The 18004-nt window shown below is 35.2% G+C and overlaps 1 protein-coding gene across 1 annotated transcript in view; it reads left to right on the top strand.

Annotated features, from left to right (window-relative positions):
- The first annotated feature begins 496 nt into the window (after window positions 1-496).
- Gat (sodium- and chloride-dependent GABA transporter) overlaps window positions 497-18004 on the top strand; it is a 212640-nt gene continuing 195132 nt past the window's right edge. The window contains exon 1 of the mRNA XM_081761475.1: window positions 497-689. The gene's annotated coding sequence lies outside the window, so the exon portion shown is untranslated. The remainder of the gene's footprint in view (window positions 690-18004) is intronic.

Raw genomic sequence — 18004 nt, 5'->3', positions numbered from 1 at the left:
TGATCCATATCTTTTAGTGGCCAACAAAATATCTTTATTTTATTGTTTTTTACATATATAAACCCAATTTACCATTATATCATCTGCTCTTCCAACCCAGTTTATTTAGTTTCAAACTGACATTTTTCTTTCTTTCTTTCTTTTTTTAGTTCGTATATTTTCCGAGCATTTGGATGAATGGGGGAGTGTTCAAAATCCTATTCCTCCACCACCTACATGGATGCCCATAGGTGGAAGGTAAATGTAAATTATCTTGATAATTCTTGGTGTATTTGCATTCTTGTTTTCCTGTTGACATCTTCGGAAGCGGAAAATGGAAGATCCAATGACCCTTATCAAAAGCGACGAGGGAGACGCCACATTTGTTATGGTTCATGGGGAAGCGTCCTTGACCAGAATCTTTGAGGGTGTGCAATGAAATTACGTAACTGGGAAGGGGTTCCCTGATAAAACGACCGGCTCCTCACCAGATTTATGAGTTTCCCTTTGCCATCTCTCTCTTGCTCCTCGCTCTTCCTACCCAATCGAGCATCCGGGCGCTCCGTGGAGGGGGAATCCACGGCCAGCCACGCAGCTTGTCACTTGGTGTGGAGATCTCGTAGTAGTTGGACCAGAATGCTTTTAGTGCCCAGGCTCTGAAAAATATACGAGGAAACATTCGCACGGCATCGACGAAGCAACAACACACGGTAAGTTATTGACATTGTTTCACTCCTCTGCTATGCCTTCACTCAATGTCGATTCTACGTTTCTTCCGAGCTATAGCAAACCACATATTCAGCGACTTTATCAATAACGTATGTTTTAACAACTTTTCTCCCATGTTTTCGTTTTCGCAATATTGACATGTTCCATGCTGACATGTGCACTTAGGGAAACTTTTTTTTTTTTTTTAATTTTTCGTGAATGTGAATAAACGAACTTCGCTAGAAGGATATTGAATTAGCATACATCGTGATTGCTTACGTTGTATTATATTCTCAAGTTATATTAACATCAAGCTTGTTACGTCAAATAATTCTGATACACTGAATTATTTCCGAACATGAAATTATTATGGTGTTTTTATCATAAACTTATAGCGAAATATTAATAACAAATACATTTACACAATTTCGAAATGTTGTCTTTCTTTTTTTTAAAAAAAAATAGAGCTTCTCTAAATTGTCGTTTCTAATTTGTTAACATAACGTAAGCAATATTTTCCAAACTACTGTGAGAGTACTGAAATTAATTACATAAACGTGATATCATTTAGTTCCCATTCCCTGAATTATATTATTTAAAAAAAAATAAAAAATATATTAAAAAATACTTTGAAGTTTTGTAACTTGCTACAATCATAAAATATGACATGCATAATTACGATACAAATTATGGTCTGCTATCAGCAAAATTGAGTAATTACTTTTTTATTCTTCTTTCTTGTGACCCTTAAAAGAAAATTCCGCATTTAGGTTATCAGAGTCTATCTTTTTTGTATTTTGCCGTATCTATATATATGAAGATACAATATCTCGTTACTAATAAATCCATTTACGACTTAAATGTTTGCAAATATTGCATAACTCGACCTTCTAATTCCTTGGGTCAATGCAAAGATTAATATTGCACGATAACTAATTTATTTTTTAAAAAATAACTTTAATATATTGTATACTAAAATCATTTCCATTTCCAAAATATGTTCTGTTTTGATTTTTTTTTGTTGATAAAATACAACTTATGCCTGCTTATGTTTTAAAAGTAATTTCTGCTGCTTAAAATACTGTTTTTTAAGCTAAACAAATTATTTAAAAAATATATTGCGTTGTTATATTATGTGAAAAAATTATCTAAGAAGTTTAAAATAAAGCACGTGCTTAATTAAATAATATACCCTCGAGAAAATAAAATGCAATACACTGTTATATCCTTGCTGGACTGAAAATATAAAGTCTCATTCCTTTTGTATTCAGTATTTCTGTACATTAAAAATTCGTCTTGTTACAATGAAAATATGTTTATGTAATTAAAAGATATTATAAATCAGAAAAATTAGGAGACCCTTGTTCTAAGCTTCACAGTACAAACTATAAAATGTACTGCAGGTTCGTAAATTTCTGCCTCATCAATATTTATCACGTTATTATTGTTTTAAATACAGCAGCATATCATATGCTTCAGTGTTCTATTCGATAAGACTTGATTTTTGAATATAAATAATTTGGAATCGATAATTTGCAATAGTTCGATTCATTATGGGACCTCATAAGAATTTACAAAAACAGTTGACAATTTCTCTATTTGTCAACGTTCAAATTTGAAATAATATTACATAATATGAACATACTCATATTCTTTCAGCAAAGCAGTATTTACTTAAACTTAATATTTTATTAAAGTTGTCTCAGATAGATAAATTCGTTAAATAGATTTTACAAACATGTAGAGCATTATATTGTATTTATGTATAGGACTACAAAACTATAAAGGATAATGTTGACAAATTTGCAATTTAGAAATCTTATGTGATGATTTTAGTAAGTAAACTATATAAATATGTATATAATCTTTTCTAACACTAACTTAACCAATATCGCTAATTTTCAATACGTATAACTGTAAAATTTCTCTCCTAAAAATATAGAGGATAACTTATTAAGAGTAAATTACGTTAAATTATATTCACATCTTCTTGATTGGCTAGTTGAATTGGAGTATAGCGTCAATTTCACCACCGAGGCAATACCGGACGTGGATTTACCATTTCAGGTGGCATTCGAATCACCGCAATGAAATCAAATTCCACTGCTCCTCCACCGGGAATCGAAGCCGGGATCCTGCCCACCAAAGGCGCATGTGCTAGCTGGAAAATCTTAAGACTTCCTTGTAACTACCTGTATTATATGTTTATTTATTTATTTTTCTTCGAGTCCTTGAGCAATAACGAAGTTGTGGGAATAAGAAAAATCCTATCTACATAGTTTCCAAAATACATTGAGAATTGAAGTTAGTTCTGTTGGTGAGTGACAAACCATTATGTCAGATCACCTTGCACACAATATATTTTCTCTCTCTCCTCACTGTCTTACTTTGAAGCGAATACAATTACATAACTGCCAATCCACGGGTTTCGAATCTACGAAACAAAATAATATGTTTGCCTTTATTTATGTCCACGAGTTTGTCCTTTAAGCTAATGTAGGGGCATGAATAACGCAAGTGAATGAAAGAGCTTTCTTGTGGCTATGTAGTTGACATTATAATCATTAATGCAGGGGATTCAAGTTTGATTCTTACTGGGATTTCATGTGGTTTCGATTCCACGTTAACTTCTAAGTACGCAACTTATATAAGCTCGATGCTGAAATGTCAAACCAACCCAATCTGCAACTGAATAACTGTGAAAGAATTGGTGAGCCCAAAATGAGGCAGAATGGGGGAAATACCATGAAACGGACATAATATTGCCCACCAGAAGTTTACAAAACTAACGAACAAAACACGAACTCCTCGCAGTAGAGTTGATCAGATTATCACTCAGTCACCAAGAATTTTGCGATCCAGAATAATTATAATAGATTCAAGGTCCACTCTAACAAACGTTATTCACTCTTTGTTTACTGAGGCAACGAATGTTTGTATTTTATTTACAATTTCAGAATACGTTTGGTTCCGTTTCCGTTTCAGACAGAGGTTATATGAGAATGGAGTTACGGTTGAAAGCAGTGGTTCCCAACCTGCGTGTCGGACAGTCTCATTGGGTGTGCCGTGAAATATTAGGATTTAAAACTCATGATGCATTAATAACTAGTCGAAATCATTTTTGAAATGGGTTGTACCAGTCGAGACCTCCAGAGTCAGTGACAATGCTTAGTACCACATAGAGTCATTACTTAATAGAAACTTATAGTCCTACACTGTGATAATCTATTATTAATAATAAGAGGAAATCAAACAGGTGTGTGTGGCAATGTTGACGTTCGGTAAAGTGTGTGTTAAGTCAAAAAGGTTGGAAACCCCTGGCTTAAATTATGATCCGAACCACTAATGGGCTTTGCATGAGAGACAAATACCCCTGGCGAGGATTAACTCAGGGACAATATGCACAAGAAACAAGCATGATAAACATTTGCCCACTCCTTTACGGCTAAATTCTTTGTGTTCTTGTAGAGAGACAGGCTTTGATCCAAGTTGAGTGCATATATGCTGTGGATCCCGGGTCGAACTTGTAAGTTCGCTTTTTCGTGGTACTTTTCTTCCGAAAGGAAGCACTTAACATCATACGAACAGAACTGCCTGTCTTACTTTTTCAGAATCGATACGTAAACGAGCAAAACGAAAACTTTATTGAGCATCATTTTTCAATTATTTCAAGGTATCTCAAGAAATGTTATAGAACTAAAACAATAACATAGAAATTCAATATTGATTTTGTTCGAGAAACTTGGACCGCGATTTTATCTTGTGACGCGATAGGATAACCGAGAATTACATACGTTTTGAATCATCGTATAAATAAATATTAAATACTTTATACCCCAATGATATAACTCTTCTGCTTTCTTTATATATTTTGTATTGTTTTCAATAGTTTGGATTTAACTTGTGATAGTTACAGTTGAAAGAGTGAGTGAGCGATTTTGAGTTTAACGTCCTTTTCAGCAGAGAGGCTGTATGAGACGTGGACCTACAGCTTAACGTAGGATCCGAACCACATGTTACAGTTGAAAAAGGAATAATGTGTTTCTTCTCTATGCTGGAACCAAGTAGCAATGTCATACATAATTATCTTGGTACTTGAATACAGTAATTGAAACAACTCGAATTGTAAAAGAAGCCACACTGGCTCAGTGGTAGGTCACTCACCTTTGGTGCGTGAGGTGTCGGGTTTGATCCTAGCTTGTGCTAAGTGGGCTTTGTGGTGGACAAACACTGAGTACGTGAGTTCGTTCTTCGTTCTCCTGTTTCCTTCCACTTTCTTTATACCACCATTTCAATTCCTTATAAGCATCACTGTCTTCTTTAGCCTAAGGGATAATCGTGGAACGTAAAACTGAAATATTTCATTTAACTTTTTCAAATTGTAAAACTATGAGAGACTTCTGAATTATGATGATCCAACTGTGATTCCGAATTAGGCCTACAAGGAATAAAGAGAGAAAACATATTTTTGAGGTGGTGATTCAATGACAAAGGAAACATTTCTCACTATTCCTTGCCATTTCCGCTCTTATACCTGTAGACAGACGGAGAAGATTAGGATTAGGAATCAAATTTCTGAGCTTTCTGCGTCTATTGCCATATTAGGCCCTTACGTATGAGGGACGACGTCCCTTGGCGATCACACTCTCCAAGGAAACGGAAGGAAGCGGCCTGAGACCTGTATGTTCCATTCCAGCATTTGTCTGGTGTGAATAAGGAAAACCCAGGAGAGCATCTCTCAGGATGGCTAGCCTGAAAAAGCTTTTTGACCGAGTGTCCCCACCAGGAATTGAACCCGAGACCGTTCGCACCAAAAATGAGAGCGTGAGCAACTACGCTACCCAGGGCCACCAGTCGCAGAAGAGATTAGAGGGAATAAAACTTCCAGTGCCTGTACATAGCAGTTCAGAAGTCTAAAAAATGGTAAAATTATTCATCTTTAGTCTTTAACAGTAAAATAAATCCTAGGCTCAATCGCTATTTGACTCTCACGTTAGAAGCTGTTGTATTTGTTTATTGGTGTAGACTTCCTCAAGCTGGTAACACAGAATCACTTAAGTTTTGAGCACAGCTGTCCATAGAAACTGTCATCTATATTAGGATGTTTAACTTACAAGATTCCAAACATATTTTGTTTTACTGAAAATCTTGGTGAACATTTGTTGATGTAGATTGTTGGTTATCTTACATTTCGTTGAGACTCTGTTTAAGACTGGATTTTGTAATGGTTTGGAGTATATTTTGTTGTCTAAAACAATGTTTGTAAGTTGTTTCCAATAGTTTCTTTTTTCAGCTTTCGCTTTCTGTTGTTCCTTGTCGTCTCAACCTTTCGGGATAGAAAACAAAGAATATTTCGACATCAACTTCGTTGTGTTTCTTTCGTACCACAAGACCTCCCTCTGGTGCTCTGGTGTTTCTGCAAAACTGTCGCAAAGTAAATATATCTTGTGGAGCGCATCAGAGCACGGAATCTCGGTTGAAAACCATGCTGGCAGAGTGCCTAGTGGTTAGAACTGCCCCACCTGTTGCTGCGTTCATTCGTTCTCCTATAAGATTCTACTCCACCAACTGTTCTCCGACACCCACAAAGTTCACACAAACATATTATTCTTTCTCACTATTGAGGAAATACAATTCTGTAAAGTTTTTGCTTGAGTAAAATAACACCGGAATATTTCGTTGCGTATCTGACTACTTGCACTGTAGCATAAAGATATTTGATCATTTCAGAAACAGCGAGAGTAACTACAATAACAAGTAAAATATCTCACTACGCGGATGAAGGTTCATTGCAGTTATTTATTTATTTATTTATTTATAATAGGTTTTAGGTTTTAGATACAGCACTAGGTCATTTTACACTGAAACATTTTAACACTTATGTAATATAAGAACAGAACAACAATTTGAGCTCAAGATGGTATATATCACAATGACAACATTACAAAGATAGTTTAGTTATAGAGGATCTGAAAGTATACTCACTAGAAAACACGTCTACATTTTCTGGTAACTGATTATATGCACTAACAATTCGGTTTAGAAGGGACTTTTGGACAATATTTACCCTCGCAGCTTCAGTGTAAAAGAGAGATCACTAGCCCGTGTTTCAGTGCTAAAAGAGATCGACTTTGGGATACACAGCAAATATACATAAAAGAAATTAATAGTATTCTGTCAAATTGGACTTCATAAGCGTAATTTTAATGTCTTTCTTCACGTCACTAAATCCATGGCCAGCGATGGGCTAGAAGAGCACTGTCCGCCCTAAATTATATGTTTTCCTCTCCAAAACTGAATGTTGAAGAGAATTTTAAAATTATAGTACAAGTAGACATGAAATTCTTGCTGTTTTATCTACCAATTTAAACTCAATTTGGTGCATGTGATTCATTTGTGTAATATGCTTCTTAGGAGATGTTTCGAACATCTCCCATTGGCTTTTTCACATCCTAAGAATTTCGAGCTCAAATACCCTATTGACGTCTATACCAAGCATCAAAGGTGTGGGACCAGATGTACTTACAAAACATAGTTGCAATAAGGTATAGAAGGCCGAACATAAATAAAGTGTAGAACAGGCCCTTTTCTAGGGGATGGTCAAGGGAGCTTAGCATCCCCGCAGCCATGTTAAGCCTTTACTGAAACTTTCAATTGTTTGTTTAAATAAACATATGTTAAAAAAAAAAGCCAAGAAAGTAAGATTAAAAGGATTTACAACTCTGTTATAAAGAGTGTTTTTTTTTTTTCAGAGGCGGAGAATTTTATGTTGAAATAAAACATAGAAAAATGTTTTTAATATCCATGAAATTGGCTTTATTTGACAGACTATTTTAGGCATTCATGTTTGAATATGATTTCGGGCATGTGGCCACCGCGATTGGCGCGTACATGGTGTAATCTGGAGGTCAAATTTTTACGCACTCTTCACAGTAAATTAGCCTGTATTTCGGCAATAACGCGTCGAATGTTGGCTTCTAAGTGCTCAATTCTTTCTGGTTTCTCGGCGTAGACATACGACTTTACATATTATCAGAGAAAATAATCTAATGGCGTCATAACGCATGAACGAGGTGGCCAGTTAACAGGTCCATTTCGTGAAATTAATCGTTCGTCAAATGTTTTTCTTTTTCAGTAAATTAATTGTGGCGCGCGCTGTGTGGCATGTGACGCCGTCCTACTGAAACCACATGTCTGCAACATTAATGTCGTTCAATTGAGGAACGAAAAAGTTTGTAATAATGTCTCTGTACCACTCACCATTGACGAATTGATACATTTGGATCATCATCAACACTATGCTGCTCATTACCAATCGCTTGTTGTGTCCGGACTCTACGGCATCTTACGGGATGCGTATTAACGTTTAGAGTAAACGTAGTATATTGGAAAAACGATCTATACTTTCTCAAATTAATCGCTCTGATGAACGATTATGAGCATCGTAAAATGCACGTAATGCACGATAAGTTTCTCGAACCATAGTTTCCAATTAATTTGCACAATTTTCAAATTTGCTCCGAAGTGAGTCTATTCTTGATGAACTCTCAAGCCAAACTAACCTCAAAACAACCGAGAACTGTAATATCAGCTGTCACAGAAAACAGTGTTGCCAGTTTAAAGTTCTCCGCCTCTAAAAAGAAGCACCCGTTAGATACCAGAAATAATGAATAAATAAACAGTTTTGTGATGTTCCTTGGTGTCTCTAATTGCTCCCTCAGTATTATGTTTCCTCTATGGACCTGCGAACGCCACAGAAAGAGAAAATTAAACACAATTTTCACTGAAGAAACAACATTAAATTGTTCATAAGCATACAGTTTATAAAGTTTTAACGTCCATAAATATAGAACAAAAAAGGAAAGAAAAGCAAAAAGAAACATAAATGTTGATGGTGAGATGGTACTAGCTTTGTAAAGAGTGTGGGCTAGTGGTTAGTGCTATTGCTTCGTAATTGGGTGGTCAAGAGTTTGAATTCGGTTTCCAGTCACCCTAGTTGGTGTTTGTCACGGATATGTCCTCGATTCCACTAGACGAATGCGAAGTCACTTTAAATGGAGAACCTGGCAGACATATTTCCACTTGTTTCACTATTGCTGATGATTTCTGTGTAAACCGACCTCGCGGAATGTATCTGGTACTTATTATTAAATCCATTGGGCACGCACGAAACACGGAAAACAATCTGAGCTATCATTTATTTATGAATATATATATATATATATATATATATATATATATATATATATATATATATATATATATATATATATATATGTTATATTTTACGAGTGTTTTACATGAGAATTTCAAAAACCATTTGTCGTGTTCATGAAAAATAATCAGCAAAGGTATGTATGTAACTGGTGTACTGTGTTGCACACTTGCATGCATGGAATATGCTTAAGCAGATAAAGCATCTGATAGTACATGGAAATATATTGCTCATTAGTTCAGTTCTAAGCGGTTCGGGTACGCGCCTTTGGCGTGGCGGACCTGAGTTTGATTTCCAGAGGGAACTCATGTGATTCGGTCTGCACATTAATCAGTAGGCCCATGTATCATATAGCTTCGCTGCTGAAAGGGTTGCTAAGCTCAAAATCAACTCAATGAGTACAGCCACCTTGTATTAATTAATGGAAATATATTATATTAATTAAACTTTGAAGCACAGTTATCTGTCTAGTTTATGTTTCTTGTTTTCAAAAGCAACATTTATGCCAGTGGTTCGAAAACTTTTAACCAGTGGTTCGGATGATACACTTCATTTAACGTCCAGACAAGCAATACACTTGTTTTTTTAATTATTAATAATAATAATTCTCATAATAATAATAATAATAATAATAATAATAATAATAATAATAATAATAATAATAATAATAATAATAATAATAATAATAATAATAATAATAATAATGCAAGTTGTTTCAAAATGAATATCGGGGTTTTAAGGTGTTGTAGTGTTTATTACATTTAACGCACAATTATAAATAATACAACAAATGAAAGAGTAACTCAAACAGTTTTTACTACAATTATTCAATGTCAGCACCATTCCCACACGGCACACATCGAGTCGATAGGCGAGTTCTTCCCAAACCTTGATCAGCATGTTTGAAGTAATTGTTGCAACAACTGCTTCAATCCTCTTTTTTTTGGTAGCGGAGGCATATATACACATGATCCCTTATGACCCCTAAAGGTAAAAATCGCATCTTGTATATCTGATGAACGTGGAGGCCATGCGTAAGAAGCTGTCATTCGTCCCCTTACAGCCAATCCAAAGCTCGGGTACAACGTCGTTTAACCAATCTCTTATAACGACAGACAAAGGAAACAGTGCATGTAAATGCCTGCGTACAGAACTGTTTGAGTTTTTCTTTCATTTAATGTATTGTTTATAATTGCAAGTTAATTGTAATAAGTACTACAAAACCTTAAATCCCCGATATTCAGTATGCAGTATCAATCATTCAATGTAAACAGACCTACTACATTTACACGCAAGTGGTACATTCTTCTAAGTACAAGCAGCATGTTGAATGGCGTCAGAGAAAGACAAAAATATGTGCCTATAATATCGACCTAGCCATACCAGAAGTCCGATTTAATATATACGTGTACAGGGTGGCCCAACACCTGTATATTAGGTATACAGTCCCGTACTAATCAGTTCATTGATTCTATTGATTCTTATATCATTTGTTTATTGTTATCCATCAGGTAGACTTAAGTTTTTTATTATTTGTTATTAATGTCTTTTTACTTATTTTTTAAGCTCGGAACAGCCGAAGCAAATAAACCTCTAAGTTAGAATGTTATACTTGATCAATATACGGGTGTATACCTACTTTTGAGCCGTTTTCTATATTTTTAAAACTCACAACTAAAACTAATAAGTCAACGCTTGGTGTATTCTACAGAGTTTATCAACACGTCCCCTATCAATGGCTGAGAGGCCAACACGCAAATCATTTTCAAGATGTACACAGGGCCGCATTTCTAAATAGAATGAGTAGGCTGCAACCTAGAATGGCAGATCTTAAAGGGGCGGGAAATTTTAAACTTTTTTATGAAGAAAATTTTACGAAACAAAACTTGTGTACTTACTTATTCTCTTAAGACTTAAAAATGTTAGTAAACTAATACTATTTTTAAATCCAAGAATAACAAACTGTCTGTGAGTTTCTTTTAATGAGTACCAAAATGTTACGAAACAAAAAAGTGGATAATTTGCTGGATAAATCACTCAATTTATATGTGGTTCAAATGACAAACATATGCCATGTAAATATTTTGTCGTCTGCTTTATGACTTTGATCTGTCAATATAATATCTATACTACAGTTAAATTTAAATGTTTATCTTTAATATATATATATATTTAACATATAAAAATACAGGGTGGCGCACCCCTGGCTCCCCAATTTACAAGATTTATATATATGATCAATGGCGTTTAGGAAATCAAGAGAGTGGTCCTGATGTTGTATGCCTACTGACAGGACATATCTTGCCATTAATTATCTGACAGTTACAAAATTACTTACGGAGCACAACATCCGGAAGACGGCGTCCATTACAGTCAATGGTTTGCTGCAATCGCTTAATCAAATTTGCACATAAACGTTCCAGCAATGTACCGCCTCCGCAACCTCTTTCATAATGGCGTTCTTCAACTCAGGAATTGTTGTTGAGCGTCGACGGTATACCTTGTTTTTAAGGTGGTCTCACAAAAAAATAAAAAAAGAAAAAGAAACGGACGTGTCCGAGGAGCGGGAAGGTATAGAACATTTTCAAAACGTGAAATAGCAATCCTGAATGTTCGTCTGATCAAGTTGCGATTACAACAAGCCATTGACACTGATGGACGCCATCTTCCTTATGTTATATTCCGTAAGTAAATTTGTAATTCTTAGGTAATTAATGGCAAGATACACTGAGAAAAAAATTGTAGATGGCGTACTTAAAAAGGTAGGTTACGTGCGTAATTCCAGTAGTTTTTGGACTTAACGTACAGAAGACGTATAACTGAAAACGCATGTTTTATAACTTTCCGTATAAGTGTTTCATGTATACGTACTTTCCGAATGAAACAATGTAAGCGGTCAGAATCTCACATACAAATGGACGTATATAACATAAAGCTGAGGAATGCAATATAAGTATATGCATGTGATATACGGAAAACTGTTAGATGCCAGACATTCTGCAACGACATGATGTAAAACCTAAGGGCAGTGCGTATTTAGCATATGGAAAAGTTATGCTCCGTACTGATTTCTGTTGTAAGCAAGAGGATTCCGTATATTTGTAAAATATACCGCTGTCCGGAGAACGGATTTTTCTCAGTGTATGTCCTCTGAGCAGATATCCTTGTTGTTTACTTAAACGCCCCATGTTGGTAGATATAAACCTTTTAAATTCGGGAGTCGGCGTCGCGCCACCATGTACTAGGTTTGGAAACATATTTTTGAGGGTTTAAATGCCACAAAAGTCCATTTCGAAGTATCATATTTTTCAAACTTTTCCGGGAGCGGGACAACGCTCCGGTAAGGGTGACAAATCGACCCTAGCCTACAGGAGAAAAAATCTTAAATCTGACCCTGAATGTACTAGTCAGTTCATTTGTTTTCTCTATTTTCATTGTATTGTAAAAAAATGCTGATTCACATAAGCGTGACGTTGAAAATAGCAGCAAAACTTTTATAGTCTTCTTGTGGGGTCTTGATGTCAGGTATATAGCAAAAATGTTGTTGTAGCATGTCAAATAATGTATGGAGTATCAATACTTTTTTCATGATAGAATCGCATGACAAGTCCGACAATTCGGTTATTATTATTATTATTATTATTAGTAGTAGTAGTAGTAGTAGTAGAAGTAGTAGTAATAGTAGTATTGAGACTTATGTTAGTCGCAGTTCTTTCCAGATGCATCAGATTTAGTAGTCATTGAAAAAAAAATCAATTATGCAACTGCGATGTCTTACGCTTGTCTTTGGGGAGCAAAGTTATTGCGATTGCTTTACCCTTTTTCTAGACTTAGTTTCGAACGAATTACATCACGATATACCTTGCAGCCACCAAAGTACCATAAGGAATCTGACAACTCGAGAACCATGGTTTTCAAACTAAAGTTCACGAGCTCGATTCAAATAATGTATTTTATTCTCCTTAATAAATTTCATATCGTTTTCCCAAATTTTACACAATAAATGCTGATTCTCGCTCCATTACATACAGACTTTCTGAATGGTATAAAATTTTATTTTTAAATTCTAAAATTTCGCGACACGACCCACGGGACTCAGTGACATACCAATCAGGAACCACTCTTGAGCATAATTGAGTTACCAATTACTCTTCCAAAAGAAAGGAACAAAAAGGAAAACATATAATATGATTGTTTCATATAACTTAGTTTTTTTTTTCAACAATTTATATCTGGAAGTTATTATTTAACTCAATGTGAGCCTAGCTTATATGTTTAAACTTAACCTCGAGTTAATAACAAATGTCAAAGTATTTGTTGTGTCGCAGCAAAACCTGTTGTGCAGGTGTCCCTAGTGTATGCACCTGTGTGTTGGATTAAAATTTATTTAGCGAATTAGGGACGGGAGAATTACAAACTGACTCCTATCGAGAGATGTCTTGTCTAATTTCAAGTTCTATCAAGTTTTGATTTTATTTACTCCATATTACCGATTATTTTGTGATATGGAGAGGATGTTAGTATAGTATAGAAAAACAACAAACGTGGAAGAAAATTAACCAGGTGCAAATAATGAAATGAATCTTCATCTAACAGTATAGCATTTAGCATATAGACAGCAACTATAAATCAAACTCTAAAATCCCTTAAAATATATTACAGAATTGGGCGAGGACGTCTTAACCTTTGCTCTGTAAATCTAAATGTCCCGCTAAAAGCAAGCATACCAAATTCTTTCATGAGCTGTCGGTTGCTGCAAGCATAGGTTTTTCTGAAATGTTATAGCTTAATTTGTAAATATTTTTAACGAAACAAAAAGTAAATTTTAACACACTATGGAGAAGAGTTTGCGGTTATGTTTGTTGGAATTTCAGAATTCAATGCTGTTGGAAGAATAGCAAATGAACAAATGTTTTGACTAACTTACAGACTTGTTAATCTTTCACAATTATAGCAACACTCATTTCGCTGTAAACGCAAAAGAGACTAAATGCATGGAAGTTCACCGAGATCGTAATACTGAAATTATGGATGTGCCAATTGATGGCGAAAGTATTATCAAATAAACATTCGACAAAGTAGATACTTTCCAATATGTAGGATTAATGTTAAAAGAGCAAAATCATATCCACGAAGAAACTAAATGTCGACCGACAGCAGAAAATTCGTGTTATTATTCAGCTAAAAATCTTCTTTGTCGTCGAGGAATTTGAAGTTTAAAATATATAAAACGGTAATCATGCGTATTGTGCTATATGGTTGCGAAATATGATCGCTTGTTCTGAGGAGGAAATGTAGACTGAAAGTATTTGAGCATAAAATCCTGAGATAGATATTCGGACCCAAGAGGACCGGGAATAGGGAATAGTGGAAACTCTATAACAAGGAACTGCATACCTTATACCATTTACATAACATTGTAAGGGAATAAAGTCTAAGATGCTCAGGTTGGCAGGTCATGTAGACAGAATGGAAGAAAGTAGGAACGCTTTCAAAGTTTTAACTGGAAATTCAATCGAAAAATGACCATTAGGAAGACCTTGGTGCAGATGGGAGGATAATATTGAAATGGATCTAGCAGAAATGGGAATACAAAATAGAAACTGGATCCAATTGGCTAAGGATAGGAGTCAATGGAAGGCTTTTGTGAACGATCCATTAAAGCTCCGGATTACGTAGGCCATAGAGTTAGTTAGTTAATTTCTCTGTAATTCCAATCAATTTTAATAAACAACAAAAGAATATCGAAATCCTTCTTTTTAACATCTCCGAATATTCAATCAGCTCTTTGTTCCAACCACTTCATACCTTTGGACGAGACGAAAATGTATTTTCTCCATTTTAAGTATTTTATTTTTCCTTTTCTTGAAGTATTGATAAATTACAAGCTTTACATCAAATGTCTAAAGTTTACTCAAAAAAATTTAATAAGGCAAATTCGGTCACAAAATTGAAATCTTCCTCCGCATATGCAGGTTAAGATTCTATATACAATTGCTTGGAGGTATCTATGGCGTTAACATTTTTTATAATTTAAAAAAATAATATATGAACTCCGTTATTAACGAGGATAATACGGAAGTGTATTCTTCTAAGTTAGTTGAAAAACTCACAACGTCGAACTAAAAGTCATATGGAGAACAACTTATCTACATGCTATGACATTTGACCCCTACCAATTTTGAAGTCTTACAATATCTTAGAGACAATGACTGCTTTGTTTCATGGCACTTTTTCAGTACTTGATCTCTGTGAAGCTTAAATTTAGATATTGCATTTTTCTTGTTTTAGAATAATAAGTAATATTTAATCATATGATAGCAATAACACTGATTCACAGTGTTTTAAAAGTCTAGAAGATTTTTAAGGGTTATGTTCGACATTCATTTTTTTCTTTTCAGACAATAAATAAGATCTCAAAGACGTCGATCACTTTTTTGATAATTTTTCAGTAATAGATGTAATGTTAAGCCCGAATTTGGATACTGTATGTGTGTTTATAGAAACAATAGATAACATCTTATAAAGACATCGGTTACTATTTCACTCTGTTATAAACCCCAATTTTGATATTATATATCCCGTTGGAAATCTAATATAAATAAAATAAAGAGTTAGTTTGTGTGTTTGTCTATGTACGGCCTGGGGACCAGACAACTAGACTGAGAGCTACCAAATTTTGGTCTCGGGTACCTTGGTCCAGGCCCCAGACCAAAACGAAGTTTTTTCTTATTTTTTATTCTCTTTTCAAAATTCGACCCAGGTGGGTTTTAAGGAGGGTCGTTTGCCAGGACATGTAAAAGTAGTAGAAAATGACCGATATTAGTGTCAAATTTATAGTTCTCGCGGTCGCTGAGATCAATGGTGACACTTCCATTAGCGATTACCTTCAAATTCAGCTGCCATTGTATGCAGGCCAGGGATCACCTGCGGGGGTGGAGGCTTATCGATACATGCAAAAATAATCCAAAATGAGCGATATTAGTGTCAAATCCATAGTTTTCACTGTTGCTGAGATGAATGGAGATACTCCTACATTCGTTGGCTTCCAAATACAGCCCCCATGCGAACAATGGGTATTTTCTGCTAGTAATAAATAAAATATCAATTACATAGAATAAATGAAATGAAATCTTCCAGTGTAACGTCCCATGACTATGCCCTTTAGGGTAAGGGAGAGGAATGTTTAAGGCAATGGATAATTATGACAGAATTGATGGAATAAAAATGTGGGAGGAAATGGCAGCATCCGAGAAAACCGACGTACATAATGTCGTCAACCAAAAACTTACCAGAGACCCCACGCATCAGAGGTAAGCACTCTATCGCTGATGCTCCCCAAGTATACGTTTTACGTAGTATTTTACTACGTATTAGCTAAATCCGATCTCAAGTCCAGAATTTAAAATTATGTTTTACCTTAGGAAATAGCGTAAAGAAATAATGAGTTTTATAATTTACTTAATTACAAAACATTGGGTTGTCTTTCACTTTAATACTAGGGCCGCGGTGACTCAGTGGTAGAGCGTTCACCTCTGGTGCTTGGGGTCTCGGGTTCGATCCCAGCCCCGGCTATATTAACTTTGTGGTGGACAAACACCGTGTGTGTGGGTTTTCTCGGGGTTCTCCCGTTACCTACCACTTTCTTCATTCTACCATTTTATTCATTACTCGTCATCACCGTCTCCTTTAGCCTAACCGGCATAACCACGTGACGTAAAACTCAAAAATTTCATTTCACTTTAATACTTTCTTCCTTCCTTTCTTTAATTCTGATGGCGGCTAGTAAGGATAGTCACATTAATAAAAATGTAAGTTTGAACTCTGCAAGCTAAAATGAGGCTTCAGTCAGCGTTGGGAAGCTGTATATAAGCATTAGTGTATCACAAGATTTCTTCCCTTAGCTTGTAGTGATCCTATATATATATATAGCTTCCTCAAGAACCGCCCCTCTTCAGTTCAACATTTTATTTCAAATATAAAAGCAGTTTATTTTCGATAATCATTCCCGCATACATAATAGGATCATTTATGCACCAACTTCACTTTACAATGTTTTACAAGCAACGACAATAAAGAAGTAACCCACTTGGAACGAAAAAAAAAAACATTTAAAGTATTTCGCCATTTGGAGCATCATTGGGTGGAATCATAAGGCCGAAAGCAGTAATACTTTCGTCTCTTAAATTGAAAAAAGTGGAAATGATTTTTTTGGTTTAACGTCCCACGATTACGCCCTTTAGACTACGAGAGACGATGCTTAAAGCATGTGAATGGTGATGGAAGAATTCATGGAATGAGAAAGTTAGAGTTAACGGGAGTACCTCAAGAAATCTCACTGACACGATGTTGTCCACCACAAACTTACTTAGCTGGAGATCGAAATAAGGACCCTACACACTAGAGGGAAGCTCTCTACCACTAGGCTACCTTGCCTCTCATCTCTTAAATGGGAATGATTAGTCTTCCTTCTGTGATGCCTACCATCTGACTATCAGTCTTACAGTTTTCTTCATGACATTGTTGCCGCTATTTTATATAGAAGTCCTTTCATTCACTTGTACTACTCTCTAAAGAACGTCTTTCTTCATACTTTAGGTAGGCTGCTGTTTGTATAAGGTAAAGAGCCAATTTAAATAGAATTTGCAGAAGACACATTGTAGATTATACATAAACTAGATACTAACATTTGAAATATGTAAAATTGAGCTGAGCGAGTTTAGTAGCCATCTGCTGGACGTTTGTAGAAGCAATCCAAGAACGGCGGATAGTTAAAAAAAAAGTTCTTTTTTTTTTTTGAATTAACGGAAGTGGCTATCCATATCCTCCACTGCAAATATTACCTTCCTTTTTTTTTAATTTGATATGTACGTAAATCCGTTTTTCACACCTAAAATCGTGAAGTCTAATCTGATGAAATGTTAAATAATTTATCAGATACGATTGCCAGAAAACTTACCACCAACAGTACACTTGTGTATTGTGTCATTGATTACAAGTATGTAAGATAAATATAAATTACAATGATCTGTCTTCGTGGACGAATTACTATCGAACGAGGTTGCGGGTTCGATTACCTGTGGAAGTAAATGTCTAAGATAC

This window comes from Thermobia domestica, chromosome 6 (assembly GCF_964235325.1).
Source record: "Thermobia domestica chromosome 6, izTheDome1.hap1.1, whole genome shotgun sequence".
Lineage (NCBI taxonomy): Eukaryota > Metazoa > Arthropoda > Insecta > Zygentoma > Lepismatidae > Thermobia > Thermobia domestica.
Note: the sequence above shows the minus strand (reverse complement) of the source record. Positions and strands in the feature narration are given on the sequence as shown.